Source organism: Lepisma saccharinum, chromosome 22 (assembly GCF_977018435.1).
Source record: "Lepisma saccharinum chromosome 22, izLepSacc3.1, whole genome shotgun sequence".
Taxonomy (NCBI): Eukaryota; Metazoa; Arthropoda; class Insecta; order Zygentoma; family Lepismatidae; genus Lepisma; species Lepisma saccharinum.
This window is the reverse complement of record NC_139250.1, coordinates 15,209,529-15,217,428: the sequence shown is the minus strand read 5'-3', so window position 1 is coordinate 15,217,428 and position 7,900 is coordinate 15,209,529.

Genomic DNA, 7,900 nt, shown 5'->3' with positions numbered 1-7,900 from the left:
GGACCCAATTATAATACATTTGAAGGACAGTGACACAGAGGGCGAAAGTAGTGTGGTCAGTGACGATGAGGACAACGACGGCAGTTGTTGGAGTGACGAGGACCACTGGCAGGCCCTCTGACATAATCAGGTATATTCTTTTCTCCAAATAAGTTTATTATATGTTATATTATCAAATGTTCCGAGCTCGCCGTGACAAGGCGTTTCGCTCAACCACGCTCTCTTTTCCAAGTGAGATTTCGACTTGGCACCGCTGCAGTGGGCTACTATTGGCTATCGCCATATGCAGGAGATTTGACGCGCACTATAGTATCACCAAAAACTTAACTAAATTTATATTGCTAAGTTCAAACTTAATCTCCGTCTAACCTACGAGTTTGGTGGGAACGTCAATACACGTAAAATATCAGCACTTTTCGAAGTTGAAATGAGCGTGTTGCCTTGGTGAGGTTGATTAGTAGTAAAATGGTCCCCTTCTTTTATCCACAAGGCTGCATACTTTTCTCTGATAACTGGACACGAATGATTTTTTCAATTGTGTTTGTCACATGCCTTCAATTCCATTTTATTTGGAATATCCCTGGCAGCGACAAAAATAATTTCCTTTCGCCGAAAATAACAATTCTCACGCTGTTCAAAAGTAGACTCTGTTTGCTAGAAACAGTGTATGGTGGGGGCAAATGGAGATTTCCTTTTCATCTTCCTCGCCGCCATTAACATTATAAGAGATGGAAAAGTGACGTCAAATTTGATTTGGTTTATTTTTATTCGCTCTTCTGCCCTTTTGGCTATCCGCGAAGATGAGGATGAGTGATGAAATTGATGAACAGACACTGAAAAACAACACCAGGCCGGGATTCGAACCCGGGACCCCTGACGTCGTAGCGCTCTGTACTAACCTCTCTGCCACGGAGGTCGGCACAAGTGACGTCAAATAAGTCAAAATAGATATATACTTCGTTCTCACGTCGTCTCCCATGGTGGTCGTGGAGGGTCATACATACAGACACAGACAGACACACACAAACTATTAATTAACCATTCTTAATTCCCCATGTTAATAAGCCCATCAAAAGTATTAAACACAGTTTTACGGCTAACCGAACCTCATGTTATTTCGGGTACATTTCCCATACTGCCCTGCGCCACTAGGTCAAATTAATATTCATTTCAGTACAACATTTCAATTTATATAATTCCTACCCGAATATTTAAACTTCCTATTTATTGGATAATAAAGCATTGTGTGTATCACGTAATAATATTAGTTTAAATATCAAAATACATTTTTTTTGAAGATGTGCCACATTCAAATGTTTTAAAATCGTCCAATGTCCACGCACAGAAGAAAGTCTGTCCTCCCCACCCCGTCTCTCCAAGTGTGAAAAAGTAGGGATGAAACTTGATAGTCATACCAATTTTATATCGCTGCCTTGATTTGCAAGTTTCCGAAACAAGCTTTGCAAAGTCGAACATCACACCTTATTACTCAAGTTGATGCGCAAAAGAACTTTCTCTCAAGACAAATTGTTTCAGGAAACTACGAGAAAAAGGAGCGATACAGAACTTCTAAAAACAGCCAAAGTACAATTGCTGGCGTTAGTTCTACGTTCAGAGCAGTAGTCATATTTAACCACTAAGCCCCATTAAAACATGAACTGATTCTGCGTGTTATCTTCCTCCCAGGGTACACAGAGAGAACTGCGTGCCATCTAGCGGAAGTTGGGGGAAACTGCGGTTTCGGTCTGGGGGGAAAGTCTAAGCTTTGAGATCGAAAGAGTTTGTAATGTCACTTTAACAGTTCATTGATTTTAAAAAAATGTCCCAGTGTAAATTAAATGCGAATATTAAACAAATCTCCAATGTTATATTACGTATATTACTAACATGATTTGTACAGTGAATGATCTCTTCGGAGGCAGTTTCTGAACGTCAGCACTGAAGTAACACAAGTTGCTCATTTGTTGGCTCAAGTAGAAAATTTTCATAAGAGTAACAACTTTGATCATGATATTCAGCTAAATTGTTTCAATGCGGTATCGGTTTAGCTGTATGTCTGTTTTACCAGTGTTTGAAAGTGTGATGGGTATTTGTATACCAATCGCGACAATAAGGATTAACAATGCATTGATGATATAGATCAGAAAACGAACATTCAACCCAGGATCCTAATCTGGAACATTTGTCGTCCTATCATCTCCAAATGACAAGCAACCAGTAACTAGCGACACGGTGGTTCCAAGCCGAAGTAACAAGCAGCTCGGATCCAACCACAAAAGTTGTTTCCGTCAACCAAACATTGGTTTAAATGGTCAACAAACAAATGATCACCAGGACCAAATTCCTTTAGTAATTATTTTGCAAAGCAAAAATAAAACATTCGTTTAATTAGCAAAGACTTTGTTCATAGTGATCAAATTTAAAATTTAATAAACTTTCTGTCTATAGTTACCGAAAAGATAAACCAAATATGATTTCTTAATTCGAACGAACTTATGTTTTTTTTCTGTGCACTGCGCATGCGCCAACAGAAGACACATAGTGGTTCGGATTCCACTTTAAACTCTAGGACTATTCCCGACTAGCCTATCTGTGCATAAACTGGACTTAAAACAAAAACCCAAAGGAACGAAACTCTTTTATTTATGTATTTATTTATTTGAAAAGTCCTGAATACAGAAAAATCCATTTTACATCAGGATATCAACCGGAAAAGAAATAAACAAAATAATAAGATGGACACATACACACACATATACATATATAACAAGAATAATAACAACTAGGGCAAAAATAATATTATTTACTCTTCAGCTGCTTTATGCACGCCGCTCTGTAAGTCTGCTTTGATAAATGGAAACCCGGAGCATCATTTAATGAGTTGTAAATGGTTTGTAGCCTGTAGAGAAGTGATCTTTGTTCTAAAGATAGCCTTGAAGATTTAATGTAAAAGAAGTTGTTGCATTTACTGTTGGGACGTGGGATTCTGATATTAAGAAGTGGCAAGAGTTCGCTGGTGAAAAGTTGTCCATTAATGATTCTGAAGAGTAGTGTTAAATCTGAGAGTTGACGGCGAAGAGAAAGGTCATGAATTTGTAGAGTGGATAGAATTTCTTGTTTGGAGAAGTTTGCAAGGGCTGGGCATCTGTGTTTGACTATTCTGACGAAGAAACTTACTACTTTGTTTGATTTCTTTAAATTGCTTTCACATGCCATTGACCAAATACAGGAGCCATATTCAAGAATAGGAACAACACACATTGTAAAGTAGGTTTTGAGGGCAGAAACGTGTGTTACGTCTGTAAATCTGTAAATTAGTCCAAGTGTTTTCATCGCTTTCGAAGTTATGTAGTCTATGTGATGGTTGAAAGTCAGTTTGCTATCAAAAATGACACCAAGATCCTTGTGCTGTCGTACGAACGGAATAACCTGGTTGCATAACTTGTAGGATGGCACTGTGTTATTGGATTTTAGGGTAAACCTCATGACAACAGATTTATCCGGATTTAATTTGAGATTCCAGTCTTGACACCAGCGTTCGATGTGTTTGAGATTGTCTTGGATATAGCATGTGTCCTGAAGTGAGGTAATGTTTCGGAATAATTTGCAGTCGTCAGCATACAATAATACTGAACATTCGGAAGAAATATATTCGTGAATGTCATCCATGAAGAGAGAGAAACACAGGGGCCCCAGAGAACTTCCTTGGGGCACACCGGAAACTACAGGGAGCCACGACGAAGAGCAACCAGATACGATAACCTTTTGCCTTCTATTGTGCAAGTAAGATGAAAGTAGTTTAAGAAGAACTCCGTGAATATTGAATCTATTCGATAATTTGTGGATGAGTTGCGTGTGAGAGATAGAGTCAAAGGCTTTGGAAAAGTCTAAGTATACGACATCCATGTCTTGCTTGGCATTCAGGCAGTTAACTGCTTTGGTAAGCAAGCAAGCAAGGTTTGTGTCACAGGAAGCATGCGGGAGAAAACCGTGTTGAGTGGGAGAGAGAAACGGAGAAACATGTGCAAGGATACGATTAGAAATGATTTTTTCAGCTAGCAGTGCAAGTGCAGGAAGTAAGGAAATCGGCCGATAGGAAGTGACATGAGTTTTGTTTCCGTGTTTGAGGATAGGGACTATATTTGCTTGCTTCCATGTACAAGGAAACACACCTTCGGAAAAGCATTTATTAAAGATTGTGCTTATTGGTTTGGATAAGATATGGGCTAAATGTTTCAGAAATATCGCAGGAATATCATTAGGAGTGGTAGCTTTGGAACTTGAAACAGATTTTAATAATTCTTGAACTTCATTGCAGTTAGTTGAGATTTGAAAGAGTGTGTAAGGAATAATGGACTTGACTTCCGGTAGTGTGAAGTATATGCACCAGGAAACTGTCTGAAAATCAGGCTATCAAGGTGAGAAATGCAAATTAGGGGCTGCAAGGTCTAGCTTCAGAGATACTCTTCTAGAGAGGACGTACATCACTCTCAACGTGCGAGATTACACAAATTAGGGATTCCGGAGGTTTTTCCTTTCCACCATTAATCAAGAACGTCATCTCACGACTTCCTCCCATCGTGTAGGCTCTTGCTCAGGTTTCTTCCTGGAACTATATTGCGAGCTCTTATTCTCACTCAATATTTACTGGAACTTCAAATATAGTCCGTCTGCCTTAGTCGCGACTATAGACACAAGTACGCATCCGCAGATTGGCCTAGTCCAGTTGCAAAACAGGCTGTAAGTGTAATGCACACAGGGAAGTAGGTTCTACGTTAGTTAAGGCCATCGACGCAAGTGCGCATGCGCCAACTGGACGAGTCCAATAACAAAATAGGGGCGTCGGCTGCAAGTGGAATGCAGACAGGGAAATAGGATCTACGCTATTTAGGGCCATTGACGCAAGTGCAGGTTCGCTAACTGGGCGAGTCCACTGGCTAAATAGGGGTGGATCGGATAAGGGATACAGGTTCCGTGATAGTCGTCTGCTGCTAAAACAACACTGAAGTTTCACACATGGTAACGTTGCTGGTAAAAATACGTAAAGAGGAGAGTTAAGAGTTGTAACAGCCATCACAAACAACAAAGCGAGAGATAAACAAAACAAAAGAATGCATACAAACGAGGTGCAGGTCTGAAACCTGCAGCGTTGTTTCGCGCACGTCTCTACCTACCTCCCTTGTACTGTGTAGATTCGTTCTCTCCAGCTAGTCTCGTCCTCCGCGGTCGGACTGTACTGCAGTATCTTTGCTTGTCGGTTTCGGATAGCATCGAGGACCACTACGAATAGAAAAAGAGAGATACAAGTGAAATATTAAGCATTTGTGAATATGCCACATTTATATTTAGTAGCTCTTGTGGATTATTATCAATTTATATCGCCATAGCAAACCAACTTATAAAGAGTACCAGAACATTTTTCGCATTGTGTATATTGCATTTATGTATCAATAAATTGGCGATTCGACACATGATCCAGGCTTTTAGCTCAAGACCGAGATGAAAATAAGACTGATTTCTATACGTTGCCGAGAAAAACAGGCATTTGTAACTCGGGAAAAGACCGAGAGATTAACAGGAAACTTCATTCCAATGGTGATGGACAGTTTGCCTAACACTCTTTACAAAGTGATTACAGATTCCACTACTATCTCCTCAGAGTTTTAATGTACTGTAATTATCCTTTTACATTGTGTGTAAACACACGAAAAATCCTCCGTTGAAATAACATAGCGCAACAATGGCATGGTGGTCTCGCAGATCAATGATATCTTGTGGGGAGTGTGGGGTTAGTGTTGCCCACGAGACGAGACGAGACGAGACGAGACTTTGGTCTGTCCCGTCCCGTCTCGTGAAAATGCTGTCTCGTCTCGTCTCGAAAATATTCGTTTGTCCCGTCTCGTGTCCCGTCTCGAAGGGTTCTGTCTCGTCTCGTCTCGTCCCGTCTCGTTTTGTCTCGTCTCGTTTCGAAAAAGTGATCCGGGATATCATGCCAACAAAAGTCAAAAGAAGCAGAAACACGAAATATTTTTCCGGAAAGTGGGATAAAGCTCCAAATATTTTACCCATTGCGTGGTGAGAATAAATAAGGTTCGTTAATAATGAGGACATGAATATTAAAAATGCAATTTGTTGGTTACTGACTGCTAGGTATCTTATAAAATCTACCTTGTGGTTTTTCTGGCTTCCATACAAGAGTGCTCTTTTCATTACTGCTATACCTTTTGGAAGTTTTGAAATGTTTTTTACTAGACCTTCTTTCTTTCTGAATGTCGAACTTCCGTGCACTATGAAAATGTACATTTCTTCTTTAAATTCTAAGCTTGGCACTCGGGAGCAAGAAAAAAGTTTTTAAATGTGTAGTACGAACACAAAAGACTATTTAAAATTTCAATACTTAGTATATTACATTTATTGTTCTTAACATTGTTAAACATCTTCTATGCAATAAGTTTCAAAAAGTGTTTCTTTGTGATATTGTGCTGTTTCTTATGACGCACATACTTCTGTGTTTTCTCTTTAGCCTCTAAATCTGGTACCACCACCGCTTGATCTAATTTATCCTTCGGCAGACACGCACCTAGAAATATATGTCGGGGGAGGGTGTCCGAGTCAAGTGTTTAAGAAAAAATGATAATAATGACATTAACGTCAACAATTAAACAAATGTGTAAATTAATACATTAATATAATTCATAGGTCTATTCATTTGAATATGTAAATTAATCAATTCTATTATTATTATTACATGAAATGTTACAAAGATTGTAGAAGAATAGTAATATAACAGCACAAATATTAGCTAATATCTAGCTTACGTGTAGTTAAGATCGCCAAAATTTGCATAAAAACAGTTGTCCTGGCAAGAAGTTTAATGTCAAAAAAGGTGATGAATTGAATATTTGCTGAATAACAAAAAAGGATGTTACATCCAGTTGACGAAAAATAAAGATCCTGATTAAAAGTTTATGCTCGTTATTATAAGTAGTAGTGTACATAAATCTTCATTGATACTGTCATTCAAAGCCGTATGATCGCAATAAAATCCTTGTTCGGCAGGAAAAAGTAACCCTCGATTATGCTAAACAAATATATTTTTTTGTTTAGCTAGAGCAAGGTCCCAGGAGGATGCAAGAAGCCTTTCCTGCAAAAGTGTATGTTGTACGAAGCGAAGAAACGTGACAAAACCACCACGTATGGAAGGCAAACCTGCATATATTTTATATCGCACATTTACAGAGCCGTGCCTCCTGAAGTAATAAAAATCCCAACTTCAATGATTCTTTTCAACATGCTATAGTTGAAAAAAATATGTTTAGATGCACCAAAAGTGCACATTTATCAGATTATGCATATAACGTGTTATTGAAATCAAAAAATTGTGTAAATGGATAACTCCCCGATGGCGTTGTAATAACGTCGAGGTCTTGTAATCAAGGGTCCCCGCGTTCGATACCCAATGGAGGCACAAAGTGGATCGGATCGCACTTTAAACTGTAGGTAGGTTCGCGATTTAGCCTATTTGTGAATCAAGTGGACTTAAATAAACAATATCAACCATAAGAATATTAGAATCCACTAATTCACCCACACCTAAGTCAAATTTCACATATCACTTTTCATCCTCGTTCATAGACTTCCTGCAATACTGTTGTGCATGTATGTTGCATCCCACCAAGTGCGAGAAATGTGAAGTTATTCTTTCCCTGTACTGCGTTATTTCTTTTCATAACAGTAAGGCTAAATTCTCGTTTTATCTGAACTTTTAAAAAATGTGCAAAATACGTCTCTATCTTTAAACCACCACCCTTTCTCATGCATGTGTAAAATAATCCCACTCTGTCTCAGAAAACCTCTTCCTACGATCAAATGAAGGAAACAACTCTCAAGTCTCAACTAT